The sequence below is a fragment of the Mya arenaria genome, chromosome 10 (assembly GCF_026914265.1).
Source record: "Mya arenaria isolate MELC-2E11 chromosome 10, ASM2691426v1".
Lineage (NCBI taxonomy): Eukaryota > Metazoa > Mollusca > Bivalvia > Myida > Myidae > Mya > Mya arenaria.
In genome coordinates, this window is record NC_069131.1 from 45,556,732 (window position 1) to 45,575,856 (window position 19,125).

Here is a 19,125-nt window from a genome sequence, read left to right on the forward strand (position 1 = left end):
CCATTTCAATAACGATTTCATACAACATATGTATATACAATTAAACTCATGTCTTAATATAATGGGATTTATCAATGTAGATAGACGCAGCATTCTCTTGGCATTAATGTAAGTCTGTGACATTGACGATTTAAACACATTAACTCTGAACACAAACGATTAAATGCCATGAACTGTTGAAAACCAAAAATAACCGCTTCTATGCGAGCGGGAAACTCGTATTCAAACTCGTATTCAAAACTACATTGTACGTATAACATATACATGTATTAATGTTCCATCTTTTTCACTATTGCTTCCCAAACAGTCTTGTCAATAGCACGGTGCCTTGTGGTTACAAGGCTTGGTTCATTATTGAGCAAGGTGACCACTTTAACTCCCTCATACCAAATAACATCTGGGGTAAGAGGCCAAACAAATCATGGCGGAAACTTCAATATTGTTGTCATCGACATCGACGATTTTCCCTAGATATGGACGGCCGTCATAATCCACAACACAAAAACGGTCGATGAGAGATTCGTCCAAAGACATAGGAACGACCAGCACACTATCCTGTTTATAAATGATTGAAAATTTAAGTTATTCAATGAAAATAATATAAATCTTATATCAATACCCTTAATGTATGCCATTATCAAATGCGCATTAATTGGTGGTGATAGGTTTTCAATAAAAATTATATTGAATTTTTATTAAACATGTAGTGTACTGGGTATGCTATTTTAAGTACCGGACTCGCGAGAATATATGTATGTGAACTTCATATTGATAAGGTACCTTATTCGACACTGACTCCGGAAGCATGGACACTGTTGTACCCTCTGTCATTGAACTTTCATGCATCTGCAAGGTAGTAACTGTACCATATACATTTAGCTTGATAATTTTACTAACAAGGTATTATTAGCACAATTTCATGACAGACCAACATTTGCATCTTTAAACAATATATGTTTTTTTTAAATAAGTAGTCGCTGTATAAAGTTAACAAAGATATTTTTGTGATTACATTGACATCAAATCTTGTAGTGACAGGATCGTAACAGGAACAATTCTCTGAACAGAAACAGCTCAGGACCCTGGATGATACAACTCCTTTCTCTTTGCAAGTAATCTGTAAACATGTATGCTCGTGTTTTTATAATAATATGTTATTTTAAACTAACTTGTAGGCAAATTTTAACATGCGATAAAATCATAATATGATTGTGTTATATTTTATCATTTATATTTTACAAATATATTATACAGACCTAGAAATACATAAAAGTGTATATGCATGAATGTAAGTTAAGTACTTAGTTTTAATACCTGGTGTAGCTTCATAGTTTGTGGAACTGGGCTGACAGCTAACGGAATGGTTTGCTCTTGTAATATTACATCGTTTTCTTTCACTTCGACTGCAAGAATGGTACTTTTTTGCAGCTGTAATCCTATAATACAGACAAATACATTGTAGTAAACGCAACAACTGTGCATACAATGCATATATCTTAAGACTTAAGAATAAAATGATTATTATTCATCTTAGCACAATAGTTAACTGAAACGTCAAGTAATTGAAAAGAAGATTTAAAGTAATACATTAAATATTTCTTACCCATTAACAATAAGGTTTTTAAATCATAGTTATTTTTCAATTCATTTTGTTCATAATATTTAATATTCGTTTTAGTTAATGTTTACTACAATAGTAATTGTATTGGTATGGATATATAATTATATGTGAATTAAAATAAATTGTCATTAAAAGTGAACATTTAAATTAAAGAACTTAATGGACGTCTTAATGACAGTGCAGGTCGTTCGTTTATTTATTATAAGTATTGCAGTTTACCATCGACGAGGTCAGCTGCGCAGATGACGTCACGGTTATGTGTGTTGACAAGCGCGTCCGCGTTTCTTTTCAGTGCAGCCCCCACACCATCCGGGGCCCCATTACCGTGCCCCGCCTCCATAAAGTTCCATGAACCACCTTCCGAGAAGAGTTTTGTTGCAAACAGATAAAAATTTGTTTTACAGCGATACTGAGTGGTTGGTCCGTCCGAAATCATGTGTAATTTCTTAAGCCTTGGATATGTGTCTTTCAAATTCAAAATGATTGGTTGAAGGTGGGCCCATATTGCGGGAGGGGCATGACTAAGTGTGTCTGAAATCGTGGCAAACGAAATAGTTTTGTTGTGGACATATGCAACTCCTGTGTGTTTAGAAATTTGCCGTTTTGACCCGCCAAAATGCATGCTTTGGATTTCTTCTGTTAATTTTGATTGATAGTTTTCTGAGAAATCTACGTGCATTATTAACTCGTCATCTTTGCATGTTTCTTTCAATTTCTTTAGTGTGATATACTGGTGTGCAATATTAAATTCATGCCTTGCTAAACGTTCAATGTCTGTTTGCAATTCGTCAACCAATGTTGAAATCGTTCCAGTTTCTGGTTCTCTAACTGTAATGTTCGTCTTTGAGATTCCTGTATCATTTTTTGGATCCTTTCTCTCGATTCGTCTTGACTTCCAGACCTTCCAAGTTACTATTTTTCCATAGTTAATGTTGGCGTTGTCAGTGCATGTCTTGATTTTTTTGTCTTTGCATCTATCGCAAGTTCGGTACATACATGATTTTTGCCGATCATTACAAGTTATGTCCTTTATAAGTTTTCTCAGATCCCTGTGTTCAATAGCTTTTTCAAAGTTGAGCTTGTTTAATTTCATTAAAGGGTTTTCATGGACTTTACAAAGACACGTTTGTCGATCTTTTTCGCTTGCTTGAATAACCCAAAACGGTTTCAAGCGTGCAAATAGGCTGTAACTTATTTTTGATTTATTTTCAAAGAGGTACTTTTGGTGAAGGTCGGCAATAGTGTCATTGAGTAATCTTACTTGCATTTTTCTCTTTCTTTTTGTTCTAGTTAACTTTTTACCTGCCTTAAATCTGGAGTTGTCATCTCTTGTAAAGAAACTTTCAATAGTTCTCCTTATAGCTATTTGCTTGAGTCTGAAATTGCTATCTCTTGTTCTTGTTTCTCTCATAGAAATTCCTGTTGCTTTGCCCGTATAACTTTTCAGTTTATATTTCCTCAGCATAGACTCTCTAAATACAAGACTTTTCAGTATTTGTTTTGTTTTGCGGTTGGATGAAGCATATTTTGTTCGCAAGTTATTGACAAGGAGACAGTAAAGTGTCAATGTTGATTTCATTGTTTTCTGAGATGACATGATATTTTTAACAGTTTCTTCTACGTCATCCTCTTTCTGGGACCTAATCAGCCTATAGTATCTAGTTTTATACTTATTTTTCAAGCGTCGCTCTTTGTTTAGGTCTATTTTCATCCTGAACTGTGCTCTATACGCTCTAGATCGATTCAAATTCTTCTTTCGTCGCCCCCTAACTTTATTACATTGTTGCTGTTGTTGTTGTTGCTGTTGTTGTTGTTGTGGAATTGGTTGCAACCCTTCGGGTGAGTTTGGTGGCGTGCAGATAGATGCTAAGGCAGTTTTAATACTTTTTTCTTTATCTCTTTTGTTCTTGGCGTGTGTTTTCCAATTCCGACGCTTTTGACGTTTTTCTCTTTCTGTTAGATCTTTAATTGGTTTTAGTTGCCCGAGCGCTTTTCTTTTTTTTGTATCTTTCTTTCCCTTTCTTTCCTTTTGTACTCCTCGTGTTCGGTCTCGTTTTCCCTTTGCCTCTTACGCCACAGCGCTGATCGTTCTCCAGAAGTAAGAGCCATTGTTCAATCTGTCGCATAAACAAATCACGTTGCTCTTTCTTTGCTTCGACCGTACTTTTTAAGGATTCAAGTTCCTCTCTTACGGTGACCGAGTCACTTATTTGCACTTGGTTAATGAGCCTTTCGGTGCGGGCGATTTGATTATCTAGACTGGTGATTAAATTTCTTACACTGTCAATACGTTCCTGTGTTTCTGGAAGAACAAAGCGCAATACTTCTAATTTTCGTCATTACCGAAACGTTACAAACATGTTTTAATTCTTTGTTAGTATGTGTACATTGCACCAATTTACAAAAGCTAAGTATTTAATTGCTTTGTGTAATAATGTTTAAATGCATTGACACCTCATATTCAATGCATTATATTTTTAAGACCATATTTATTAAGAATGTTTACAAATTTATCAAAGTTGTAGTATTTTTTGCAAAGAAAGTTAAACTAATGGGAGTTCAGTTTCCGCAATGTTCAAAATCACGTTATGAAAACCTTAAAGTTTAAAAGTTAAGTTTTATGAATGCAATTGATTTATTTGTCTAATATATAAATAAAGTTGGTCAGGATTTACTCCCCTTTCATTTATCTTTACCGTTAATTTAGATTAATCATAATTGTAAACGCTGTAAAGAATATACGTGGCTTAGTTTAATTATTAGTAAAATTCAAAAGGCCATAATCTGAGCACGTTAAAATGTATTATAATTTACTAAGTTGTGGCCACAAGTTAATAAGTTATGGCCTACGTTGTAGCCACAATAAACTAAGTTGTGGCCACAATTTACTAAGTTGTGGTCACAAGTTACTAAGTTGTGGCCACAAGTTACTAAGTCGTGGCCTCAAGTTACTAAATTGTGGCCACAATATAAACAAGAAAAAAATTGATGCATAGCATTAAGTCGGCGCAATAAAATTAGAAGAAAGGCGTGCATGTAGATAACCCAAAAATAGTTATTTTTTCAATGATAATATGTTGGGTATACATATGTTCGAAGGACATTATGGTTAATAATATTGTTACAACAGTTTAAGCCCGGAATTATAGATATTCTGTTTTTTCCAAGCTAATCCTCCGGTACAAAATAAATTATACCAAACATTTACACGCGTTTCTTCGGAAGAAATAAGTGGCATTGGTCTAATTGATGAATTTCAATAGCATGAAATTCACTCTTTATTTGTACCGGTATGAGAATACCCAGTTATGTATATTCCGGGCTAAATATATATTGTATTTTTGTTTTTGTAAACACATTTTACTCTTGAGTAAATAGAACGGGGATAAAAAATTCTATACATTAAGAGGGAATTATCTGGAGTTCATTATTTTGAATGAAACTTTCAAAACAAACAATTAAGTTCAATGTTAATTTTTCAAAACTCGCCTTTTTGCTGTCGCCAAGAGAGATTACCGCGTAGGAGGTTTAGAAACATAACGGATATTGTAATAGTACCGTGTAACCTTTTATCTATTTGGGGGAAGTTGGTATCAATCGGAACACCGAGTAGTTATGATTGGCGCCGCACTGAAGTGCGCGCCTATTATGGAATGGGAATTTATTTTAGTTAGTGGTAGGAGCGGTTTTTAAGTTGGTTGACAGTTGGGTTTTACTGTTATTTTATAATGATTAAAAAATGCAAATGGGTGGCGATTGTATGGATGTTAAAAATGCTTTTTATGGTTGAATAGATAGTCTTCAATTTATCTTCAAAACATTATTTCGGAAGAACGACAAATAAATTTAATAACTGTTCCCGATTCGTTTACGTTTTCCGATTGGTTACCTGAAATATCTGAAATATCATGTGCCGGAAATGTAAAATATGTGGACCGGTAATTATGTGAATGGGAATAATTATGTTTAATGTTGTTTTGTTATGTTTACTGCATTGATTAACCATGAGGTAATCTTTTTTCTTTAATCTAATCGATATAGTTGGAATTAAATTTTCACCTAACTTTATTTGTTAATGTGTTTAAGGTGACATTAGTAAAATTTTATTACGATTGTCCCTGAGTTGTAACACATACCGGATGTTGCTATATTTAGAACCAGAAGGTATTTCCCCGCTATTCATAGGTCAATAATGGAATTTCTACATCGTAGCAGTTGGAAACTCGGGTGATGATTTTATCATGAATATACGTTTAAAATAAGTAAACACTCAAAGTGCACACTGACAGTTGATTACGATACACCTAACAATTTGAGTCATTACAGTAAAACATGGATTATAAGTGAATAATACGCGTAAGAGAAGATTTTCTGTCGAAAAAACGAATGTCAACAATCGGCATGGAACTGGGATATTCGTATCAAAGGGCTATGTATGTAAGTATCTTTGAGTAGTTTTGTACGTTGATGTGTTCAAAAATGTTTGTTTTTTAATTTATCTTTGGAATTCTTAAATCAGTTTTATTTGCTAAATGTTAAGACAGCGTGTTAATATTTTTACATACATGTATTATAATTATATATTATTATAAATACACATGTTACATCTACTTATGAACCAGTCAATTGTAACCACGCTCCCCCCCCCAGGTCGGGGTTATACCGGGGATAGCGGGGGGAAAGGACCGTGTTTTTACCTTCGAGGTGTCCCCACAGTGCCGGGTGAATGCGGTGGTGGGGCATGGTTACTTTGACTTTCGGTCCAGCCAACCCCAGGTAAAATCCTCGTCCTGCGAGGACAAACTGATTGTCAAAACCCTGCCATATGCCCCCGCACCCCAGGGAGCCTAGGTAAGGCATATTCCCCGCTATATTTTGCTTGTAGACAAAACCACCGCATTCACCCGGCACTGCAGGGCCACCTGAAAGGTAAAAACACAGCCCGTTTCCCTGGCTATCCCCGGCATAACCGGACCTGGGGGGCCATGGTTACAATTGACTGGTGCATTATGTACATGTTTCATATTTTTAAATGTACTTATGCACATTATTTATGTATATGATATGAGTATGTAATCTTTTATTTGATTGTTTTATCTTAGAAAAATATTAGACTTAAAATTTTGTTTAAAAATGATGTGTTTTGGTATATGACCTATTTTTAACATACCATAATACATAAACATATCCATTATTTGTTTACAAACTGCATATTTTCAAAATAAACCTGTAAGAAAAGACATACATGGTTTCGGGCTGGAAGCCACGACAGCTTTGACACTAACGACATTCATTTGCTTGGTGTAGGTCTCGTCAAAACCCCGTACTGTTGTGAATCATTATCAACCATATGCACAACTACACGTTTGTGCTTACCAATTTACTCTTGGCTAAAACGGATATTAGTGCAGAATGTATAATTGGTACATGTGCATTTGTCTTTCACAGTTGTAGTTTCTGCCGGTTGATAATCAGAAGTTTAATTTCTTTCAGGTAGGAAAATGACTGAATATTACTAAGTCAACAAATTGGGGTTATGAAGAATTCCAGCCTGCATTAAATATGTTAGATCATTGAGACAGATTTGACATCCATGTCATCCACAAGGCAGTCACATCTGATAGAGATGATGTGAGTATTTCATATAAAACATATTTGAGTTGGTGTTTGTTGTTTTATAAACTCACTGTATTCAATAATCAAGTGGTGGTGGTGGTGGTGGTGGTGGTGGTGGTGACAATGATGATGATGATGATGATGAATTTTATTGATAAATTTAGTAATTTCCTTTATATATTATCTACATGTATGTATCAGCTTGTTGTTGTTTTTTTAAATAATGTCGAGAAATATTAAACTGTTTATATTTTATTTTGTATATACATGTATGGCAGTATTATTATCTATACTAATAAGTTAGAAATGCTTTTAAAGTACATTTTTTTCCTTTACAGCACTAAACATTCTAGATGGGTAAAGAACCTGAAGGGGCATAAAAACCAAATCAGCATTGACTCAGCATTGAGTATTTATCATCTGTGCACACACTACAAGTACAAACGCATGGGAACATACCAAACTTCAAATGTTGAAGAGTGAAGACTTATTGTGAAAAATTCTAAATGTAAGAATACCATTGACAAAATAAAACAAATAGACATTGATTACCTACAGAGACTGTTTACATGTTATAATATTAAAAAGACAAATTAGTTGAGAACTTTCACTCTGACATTTTTGGAGGGGCATTACCGCCTACATGTACATAGTGTTCTTGTTTCTTTACATATTTTAATTTGAAAGTACATTCATTGTTTTTAAATCTGAATTCTGAGTAAGTATCATATGTAAAATTCATTTATTTGAATGATTACATTTTATGAATAAGTCCAATAAAGCTTTATCAATTTTTACAAGAAAAGGGTTGATTTTTAAGCGTTTTATTAGCTATAAAAATGTATGGTTACATGACATTATGTATTTTTTTTCTTCAAAATTGAACGGTAAACTATCATAAATTGTCTTTTAAATTGTTCATTAGACATCATAGAAAATATTTAAAATGATTTCAGCAGGTTGTCTTATTATTAATTATTTTTTATGAATTTATAAAACTGCTTTATATTTTCAAACATCGAAATACTGCTGTTCAGAAGACTCACAAGATCAATCCAAATGATTTTTTTGCATGTGTATCAATAATGCTGTTCGGTTGAACTTATGTTTTCTGTTAACTGAAGTTTATTTCACCAGAAACTGTTGTGTTTATTTCATAAGCTCTGATAATGTGAAACAAAAATCAAATATAGACAAAATATTTACTTTTCGCTCTTTGTAGCCCTTGGAGTTTGGGGTTGGGTGTAATGAAACTTAAATACCTTTAATTCACGGTAAAATATCTTCAAAATTTGGATAAAAGTCCCATAGTGTACCTTGATAATATTATGTTGTCGGTGAAAGTTTTTATTAAAGTGTGTATAACTTCAATACCTTAATTCAGTTTAAATAATTATGGCCTTTAATAATTTTTGTTTTCAAATAGATTTCCTGTTATATTGAGCTTTGTCAATTTTGTTGTTGTTTTGTATTATGTACAATTACTACTTCTATTTCCTAACTTAAATTTTTTGTCTCATTTGTCAAATTGAATTGTTACATATTTCATATAAAGTGAAAAAAAACACACACTATTTTTAAAGATGCACTCTTACTCCCAAACAAGACTTATCACTGATTTTTCAAAATGGGTTGATAGATGTCAACAACAATGTTTCTTATGAAGGATTTTGAGTTCAATTTGCTAATAAGAATGAACATAAAACATGGTATTTCTGCCTTGTGATACTATAGAAGACCACAGTAAATCTTTTAGCAATCACCAATCATTTAATATTTGTCATGCTTTCTGCTATTATAAACAGAGTCACAAGCTTGTTATAAATCAGTAAACAATATTTCAGTAAATGCATTATTTAGTAAGTAGTTATTGTTTTATGAGTCAATTTGGTGTGTGTTATAAATACAATTATATGCAGGGCTTCCATTAAAGGAAGTATATTACTTCTTAGAAATGGGTTAAAACTTTCAAAATTAATTTCTAGGAAGTACAAAAACTTCCATAATTTTGAAGAAAACCACCAAAGTAGAAAGCTTGGAAATTCAAAATATTCAAACCTTGTGTCAATATTACTTTTATGGTCACAATTTCAATCAGTCTTATGATAAAATAAAATAAAATGATTTATTATAATATGAGTCTTTGAATTTGGCAAGTTAAAGTTACAAATTACTTGATTTTTAACATTCTAATTGAAAAATAGTGGGAAAAGATATTGTATTCGGGAGATTTTAACTTCCACATTTCAGTGTAAAACTTCCAATATTGATGGACAGGAAGTTTATACTTCCAGTTTCAAATTCTCAATGGAAGCCCTTTTATATGTATTGATTTCAAATAAGAGTTTCACTTTAAAGATGCTCATTTAAAGATAATGAACAGACACACAAAAACTAGACACATCTGATACTAATTGTATGAATGATTATTGTTTAGGTGACCTCTGATTTGTTTTGGAGATATTCATAAATGGTTGTCATTCTTTGTTGTCTTCAGTTTCTTATACATTTAAGGATTTTTATAATTGGTTTTCTGGTATATATTAATTTAATGCAAATGAAAACACTCTTTAAAGTAGACACATTTGATACTAATTATATAAATGATTATTGTTTACATGTACTCTGATTTGTTATGAAGATATTCATAAAGGGGTGTTCTTCATGTTATTATACATTTTGGATTTGATTTAGTATTGCTTTTCTGGTATATATTCATTTAATACACAAAGAAATTATTTTAAGTGTTCAGTATCACTTTCACACATTGTTTACTATTATTTTGTGCATATTGGGCCTATTTATGCTTATATGTGCATCGTATTTCAAAACCTTTGTGAAAAATAGAAACAGTTATTTCTTTCATGCATAGTCTGATACATATTCAGTTTGTATGCATTATTTTTATCATATTTGAAAAATTTGCCATTGTCCTATAAGACACATGAAAACACTCTTTAAAGTATACACATTTGATACTAATTATATAAATGATTATTGTTTACATGTACTCTGATTTGTTATGAAGATATTCATAAAGGGGTGTTCTTCATGTTATTATACATTTTGGATTTGATTTAGTATTGCTTTAGATAGATAGATTTATTTCAGCATAAAATGTACATAGCATGGAATTAAACACATGATAAATAATATCAGGAATAAAATATATCCATGTTAACTACATTATATATCTAAGGATAACACAAAAAAGGGATTGATAATCCCTTAAATCCATTGTGGTCCTTATATAACAAACTAGTTGACATAGGAAGACATGCTATTAAGAAATTATAATTAAAAAAAAATAAATAATAATAATATCACAGTAGAAGACTGATTATGTATTAATTGTATTGCATATTTAAATATAAATAATAATATGTTAGGTAAAATAAGAAGTATCACAGTGTATCACAATTGAAGTGCTGTTCAAATACTAAATTAACAGAATGTATTCAACAATGGACAATAAAACAAGACATAAATATCCATGAATAATAGGTATGCTAAATTAAAATTGTAAGATTACCTTGGACATGAACCTATCTATTACAATATAAAATACATGATATATGAACAGCCCTAGTCCAACAAATATGTTTTAAGGGAAGATTTAAAAGACTTCAAAGACTTGCTGAACCTTATTTCCTTAGGGAGATCATTCCATAGTGAGCATCCTCGGTAAGCAAAGGATTTCTTACCAAAACTATTGACCTTTGGATATGAAAAACGCCTACTATCCATAAAATCAGTGCCCTGAGATGTAGCGGACATTCTGAATCTAGTTTTATAATTGTGTGCCACACTAACGGGGTTAAAATGTTCACTTAGATATGAAGGGGCCAATTTGGAATGAATCTTAAAAAAACATGACAAAGAGTTATAAAATCAACCCTTTTGTCCAAAGGTAACCAGTTAAGACAATTAAACTGAGATTTTCCAATGTGGGACCTAGATTCTAAATTTAAAACAAATCTCATTAGTTTGTTTTGTGTGACCTGAAGCTTATTACGCAAGTCTTGGTTAACAGAATAAAACCAGATGGTAGAGGCAAAGTCTAGATGGCACTGAATAAGGGACATGACCAGTAACCTTTTTGTGTGCTGGGTAAGGTACTCACGCTTCCTAAATAAGAATTTTAACCTTGTATTTGCCTTTTTCATGACCGACCTAGCCATGTCCTCAAAAGACAAGCAATTACCAATGGTTGCGCCTAAATATTTTACTGAAGTTTTACATTCAATTGGCAAACCTTTGCAAGTCACGTTTAGATTGCCTTTAGATTTAAGCCTCTGTTTTGACCCGAATAAAATAGTTTCTCTTTTACCCAAATGCAGAGATAGCTTATTACAGATAAGCCACTCACTAACAAGTTTTAATTCTTCAGAAAGGCTAGACTCTAAATCTTCTGTACTTTTGCCTGACAATAAAATTGCGGAATCATCGGCGTATAGGAGCAGCTTATTTCTGACAACAGCTGGCATATCATTCACGTAAATTAAAAATAAAAGTGGACCTAATATTGATCCTTGTGGGACACCACATGTGACCTTTGATTGAGAGGATAAAGTACCAGAGACTGAAACAAGTTCGTGACGGTCGGACAGGTATGAGGAAAACCATCGTGTTGTTGACTCGTTCAGACCAATGGCATTAAGTTTCATTAGAAGAATATCATGGTTGACCGTATCAAACGTTTTCTGTAAGTCTATGAGCACCATGCCAACAAGATTTCCTTTATCCATATTAAAACGTAGGTAATCGGTCAAATGAATGAGGCATGTCTCAGTAGAATACTTGCGTCTAAAACCGGACTGTAAACTATACAGAAGTTCATTGTTTGTCAAATATTCCTCAACTTGGTCATAGATAACCTTTTCTAAGACCTTAGATATGATGTTTAAAATGGAGACTGGACGATAATTCCCAACTTCAGTTTTGTCGTTTTTCTTAAACAAAGGAACAACACGTGCAGACTTAAGGTCATCTGGTACGACTCCTTGAATGATGGATAGGTTAATTATATGTGCAAGGGGGTTTGCTATAATGTTTGATGAGTCCTTAACAAACTTCGAGGGAATACCATCAAGACCAGTTGCCTTGTTGGAGCTAAGGCTGTCCAAGAATTTCGATACTTTACTTTCTGTAACTATTGAAGTACCAAAACTGTTTGGCTTTACACCTTTGGACGAATAATATTGAAAAACAAAATTTCTGCCAAATCTGTTTACACACTTTGGCAGTTTATCAACACGGTTTGCAGCAACAGTTGTGTAAAAGACATTAAAAGCTTCAGCTACCTTGGATTTATCAAAACATATTTCACCATTAACATTCAAACCAATGCTGGAAGAGGACTGGCTCTTCTTGGAAGGCAAACCAAGCTGTTTAAGGCTCTTCCATATAGACTTTGAATCATTTTTATTACATTCAAGTGTGTTCTTTTTTGCATTTGTAATACATGTTTGGGCATAGTTTCTTAATTTTCTAAACATACATAAATCTTCCTCAGTTTTACTTCTCTTATATTTCTGAAAAGCCTTATCTCTAGCCTTAATACTCTGAAGAACCTCATTATCAATCCAAGCCTCTGTTCTCTGCTTAATGCGGACCTGCTTGACTGGTGCAATGGAATTTAAAACGGACAAAAAAGTAGATTTAAAATATGATCAGGCAATATTTACATCATCACATAATAGCACATGACTCCAGTCAGTACCAATCAGGCTTTGCTGAAAAGCTTCCTTATTGTAGTGCTTAAGTGACCTAATTTCAACAGAATTGTGTTTACCAATACAACTACGTGTAACTTTTCTTGTACAAAAAGTCATAAGATGATCACTAAGGCAACAATCAATTACACCACTCTGACTAATAAGTTCAGTTCAGAATCAGATACCAAGATCAAATCAATGGTAGTAGTTGAATCAGATGCAACTCTTGTAAACTCACTTATCAGCTGTTTAAAACTGAACAAATCACACAATGATTTAAAAGCTTTGTTCAGAGGACATTTACGAGGCTTGGAAACATCAGTATTAAAATCACCTAAAAGAATAGCTTCAAGTGCATTAAAATTTGAACATGATAAAAGAACAGTGTCTAAAACTTCATAAAAGTTAGTTTGTTTTGGAGGTCTGTACAAAACACCACATAAAATAGGTTTTGTTTTCGGTAACATAATGTCAACAAAAGTTGCCTCCAGATCTTCATGGACAAGGTCATTCCGGGTGTTGAAGGTAATGTCACTTCGGATGTAAATAAGGACACCTCCACCATGCCGATTTCTGTCTTTACGCTGAACTATGTAATTGTTTATGGAAATTTCTGAGTCGAAAACACTATCATCAAGCCAAGTCTCTGTTAGACAAATGCTTTTCTGGTATATATTCATTTAATACACAAAGAAATTATTTTGTTCAGTATCACTTTCACACATTGTTTACTATTATTTTGTGCATATTTGGTCTATTTATGCTTATATGTGCATTGTATTTCAAAACCTTTGTGAAAAATAGGAACAGTTATTTCTTTCATGCATAGTCTGATACATATTCAGTTTGTATGCATTATTTTTATCATATTTGAAAACTTTGCCATTGTCCTATAAGACACATGCTATTTTTGTGTTAATATCACTATGAACTAAAAATATCCATTTTCAACTCTTCTTTACCATGTAAATGGAGAAGTTAACATAATAACTCCATTGACCAGTTTTTATGCAATTTGTCCAATTTCATACATTTTAGTATTATTAAACAGCTAAAAACAAGGCATGTTATGTTATAAATGCATTTCATCTAGTAAACAATGTTCTCTTTTTATATAACAGTTCAATAATTATGCTCTATTTATGTTTGTAACTTTCATACGAAATGATAATGTTTATTAAAGTACTACAAAAATGTTTATTTCATGTCACTTTTTCATGATGAATTCCCCATATAATCAAGAAACTTATTCTTCCCTTCAAGTTGTCATTCCAGCATGGTGACTTTGCCCCCTCCCCCTAAATGATTAGAACTGCAGTGTACAAGAACAATAACTCTATTTCAGCGAATTGCAAGAGTTATTCCCTTTGTTCCTTTTCCTGTCCGTAGCATAACAAAAAAACTACTTTTTGGAATTTCATTAAACATCATTCAATGGTAAAGCACAACAAGAGGAAGTGCAGTGCACAATGACTATAGCTGTATTTCAGCTAATTACAGAATTATTGCCCTTTGCCTCTTTTTCTTGACCAGAGCATTACTTTCAAAATACTCATGATATTGAAGCACCCTAATTCTGTCGTGTTCATTAATGTACCACACCCATAATGAAATGTTCAACTTGAAACTCTACAATTTTAATGCTTTAGCCTATGTTGTTAAGCAGAATACTACAAATATTTTGAGAATTTCATGGATGCGGTTCGATGCATTGTAATATGCTTGTTGGCCTTGACATTCCTTGTTTTTCAACATAAAACAAATGCATAAACTATTAAACGGTGCCCTTTGATGCTTTGCATCAATGGTCTTTCTTGTTGAGTTCTGGGCGCCACCTAATTAAGTGTTGCGGATGTCACCTCTGTGCCACCGTATGAATCGGTTGCGCCCCTTTCCTCACGCTCGAAACGGATATATTCAAGTTCTTCAAGAGAAGACCAATGTTGTTGTTAGACATCAAATACTCGACCGAATAGGCCAAAAAATAGTTTGGTTAGGGTTACATCCTAAAACAAGAGGCCCAAAAGGGCCTATGCTCTACTGGCATGGCTTTTGTGGTCATATCAATCCAGAGCATGTATGTATGGGTAAAAGGCAACAGACATATACTTTATGTTTTGTGTTTGGGTTACCTGAAAACGTAGCACGTTCAACATCTGAGCCCAGAAAGTATTGTAAGCAGATTAGTTGCATGAACTATTTTAATATGTGCCAAGTAAAAGTCATCTGACAAAAAAATGCTTTCAAAACTGTACTCATAGTAAAAATTTCTGTAGTTTTAAAAGTTGGTCAAAAGGTCAAAGTCAAGGGCATCATAGGACAACATTGATCAATTTGAACAAACATTCACAATCAATTGTGCTGAGATGGATGCACGAACACACAAAAGATTTTCAAACCTTTCCAGATTTATGTTTACCAAACCTGAGAACCCTGGGTGTGGCCAGTAATGACACCAGGTGTATAACTTAAACATTCACAACCAATTTTGTTAAGATGAATGCGCAAACTACAGAACTTAAAGCTAAAAAATGGCCTTCGGGCTTTCAACAAGAACAAGGCAGAGTAATTCACAAAATCAACTGCAGAAGCAAAAAGCTAATTGTCTCTCAAAATCCTAGACTTGCAAATTGTCTCCCTTAACTCTAGACTTGAATTTACATGTACATGTAAACTTGGCTAAAAATAGAATTCGCTCATGCAGACCTGGCTAAAAATAGAAAGCATTTCTTTAAAACTTTCATGGCCCATAATCTAGGCATTTATGGGCGGATCTGGCTGGTTTTCGAAAGGAACCGAGCTCTAATGGATATCTAGATACTGTACAAGTTTCATCGAGATACAATCAATTGCGTGTTCACAAGCAATTGTTTACAGACGCACGAACGCACGACCGCACGGACGCACGGATGCACATACTACGTACACATTACCATCGCATAAGCTCTTCTGGCCTTTGGCCAGTAGAGCTAAAAACAGATAGGGTAGGTAGTCTTATTTTTGGACTAGGGCACTTGTGACATACGGTGGTATTCATACGCTGTATTTTGATTGGATTGCGGTTAGCGAATTTGAATAATCAAAGTAGTACCAGAACTGATTACAATGAAAACATCCAATAAAAATAGTTCTCCCAACAATTCAAGCTTACTGTATGTTCTTTTAATGAAGCACAAGAAATTCATACGTAGTGAGTGAGTTAATCGGGTAAACTACATGAATGTTCTTGCATACGGTCAGATTATATGAAATAAGAATATGAACATATTGGAAAAGTACGCATCGAAATTTTTCCGTTCAATGCTCTATATTGATAGACTGGTACCCTCTTTCTCTTTTATCCGAAATGAAACCAGTATCAGCTAACCGCGCTGCCCGTCGCGCATTCGAAATGTCTTGTGAATTCATACGTAAAGCGAATAAAGCGTGTGGTCTAAGTAGAAAACAACCAGGAAAGTTGGTTTAAAAAAGTATTGTTATCCTTTGTATAGAATGTTGGTATTCCGAAGTCGGTCCCTGTTCTTTTTTTCGACATAATTTGCATGTTTCCGTGATATTTTCTTTTCGATACAAAGTTTTTAACTAATCATCGCATGGCACTTAGCACTTTTTTAAATACAACATTATTTTTGGTATTTATTGTTCAAATACTATTAATGTTAACTAAAAACCATATGCCGCGTACCTGTATAACTTTATATTTTTGAGGAAAAGTAAATCAGGGTACCAGTCTACTTATTGACCTCAAAATTTACTCTGATCAGAGCGGCCGAATGATTCAGACATGTATGTTATCACTACTTCCGGATGCTGATGATGTGCATTTCATAGTGTTTTATTGAGGAAATTTATCAATAAAGCCTTGGAGCCACTCTCAGTGTAAGTACATAATTACTTTATAGGAGGGATTTCTAATCAGCCAATATGCTAAAAATAGATTTACTGATAAGAACAGTCCATAGCAACTGTAACAGGTAGTACAAACTTTGTACGACCTGGCCTCTGTTTAACATAGATTTGCACTGGATTGGGTTTGGACTTGGAGCCTTTATCTCTTAAAAAACAACACTCTGTTATACACAAAATAAATATTTTTTCATACCTTTCCATTAACCTGAAACACATGGAATTTAAGTGCAAAGGGTTAATATGTGCGCGTGGTCAAGAAGATTTCACAGTTTCAATTAAAAAGTGGACATACATGTACCAATGCAGTAAACATTTTGTTAGAGGAAAAGGACCTTCTTAGGATCATCCAGACCCTAAGCTTGCTTACTACATATACACATACATCTGAAATTTAAAAACTAAAAATGTAATATAGTTAGATAGATTTTTTTCAAAATGAAAAAATATTTTCGTTTTTTTTTGCTTCAATTTATAGAAACCTTATGACTGAATAAGTATTGATATTACATACTATTGTGGTATTAAATAAGAAACAATTTTACTAGAACCATTGAAGGTAATTGCAACATATTGAAGATTTTACGACAGCTTGGTAAATATTCCCCAAAACAGATAGGCCTTAAACACTAAGAGCTACATCTGTATCAAAGAATACATTGAAGTTTCAAAGACCCTCTTGCAATATGGCAAACAACCGTTCATCTCACCTTAATACAAATACATGTAATACAAACACACAATATTCAGTTAATAGCAGTTATTTCGTGTTTTTCCATTAAAAAATTTACTATGTATGTCTACCGAGTAGAATTCATTCCTTATGCGTGATCTGCCGTTGATGTTATTACATGATATTAGCGAGTTAGGTATACATCTGGAAAATTACACCCAGTAAAAGTAAGTCTTCATCGCATAGTAGAAACGACACTTCACTGCATTTTTTTTTCATTTTGGTATTTTATTTACAATAACGATATCAAAGAGTAAAATATTTTATTAAAAAAGTGTCCTTAGATTCGTTACAGAAAAAACAACAACCTTTGTTGGTGCCAATCTGGTGTACAGTCCCTTTCATAAACAACAAGTGAAGCCAATTTTGTATTAATTTGAGACAAACAAAAAGAAGACAGCACAAAGTTCAAAAAGTGTGACTATAAATGTGAGAATACCTTACATAATTTATAAATTTTCATGCGATTCAGACAATTTTAATGCTAGAAATCACAAAAAAATCATTCCCTTGAAATATTCCTGTCATAGTTTAAAGCTGCACTCTCACAGATTTACCGTTTTTACAACTTTTTTTGTTTTTGGAAAATGCAAATTTTTGCGTTAACATCTTCAAACAATGATATCAGATTGCTGACAAACAATCAGCTCGTAGTTTGTCATATTTCCGTTCGCAAATTAATGTTTTATGGCTTAAACCGTTACTAACAGTTTAAGAATAATGCTTAAAACATCAATTTTTTAACTTTAATATAAAAATCTGCCATCTCTATATTTTGGTCAGCAGTCTTATATAACTGGTTTCCATGGATTTTCGCAAAAATTGGCTCGTTCCAAGACAAAAAATAAAAAAAAGTTGTCAAAACGTTCAATGTGTGAAAGTGCAGCTTTAAACTGATAATAAAATTTCGATGCACTGCATTTGACATAATTTTAAACAGATGATGTTATTTTTAAAAAGCACAATATATCCGTTATGTGACCCTACATTATAATGAATTTATTCAGATCATAATTAAGTGACTTTTCTTGCACTTAAATGTGAACAAGAAAGCTTGTGATTGAACACTAAATGAAACAAGAATGAAATCAAATGAATCACAAAATATCATCAAAATTATACACACAATTGTTCTTTGATATACAAAAAAATGAAACTTTTTAGACTTTCAAAAATTTAACATTTACTAAATACGGTTAAATAAAATGATGAATACATTTGTAGGATTTGATATCCTACTAGATGTAACTCGGCTTCGTTCATTTTTAGCTCTACTGGCCAAAGGCCAGAAGAGCTTATGCGATGGTAATGTGTACGTAGTATGTGCATCCGTGCGTCCGTGCGGTCGTGCGTTCGTGCGTCTGTAAACAATTGCTTGTGAACACGATACAGTCTTCAGTTTTGATTGTATCTCGATGAAACTTGTACAGTATCTAGATATCCATTAGAGCTCGGTTCCTTTCGAAAACCAGCAAGATCCGCCCATGAATGCCTAGATTATGGGCCATGAAAGTTTTAAAGAAATGCTTTCT

General features: G+C 33.1%; 1 long non-coding RNA gene and 1 pseudogene across 1 annotated transcript; one reads left to right on the top strand and one right to left on the bottom strand.

Annotated features, from left to right (window-relative positions):
• Positions 1–381: 381 nt before the first annotated feature.
• Positions 382–3,730, bottom strand: LOC128204741 (uncharacterized; annotated as a pseudogene).
• A 2,249-nt stretch (positions 3,731–5,979) lies between these two features.
• LOC128207039 (uncharacterized) lies at positions 5,980–8,788 on the top strand. The gene is made up of 3 exons (XR_008256640.1): positions 5,980–6,058; positions 7,115–7,252; positions 7,576–8,788. It is a non-coding gene; the product is annotated as an uncharacterized LOC128207039 (long non-coding RNA).
• Positions 8,789–19,125: the final 10,337 nt, after the last annotated feature.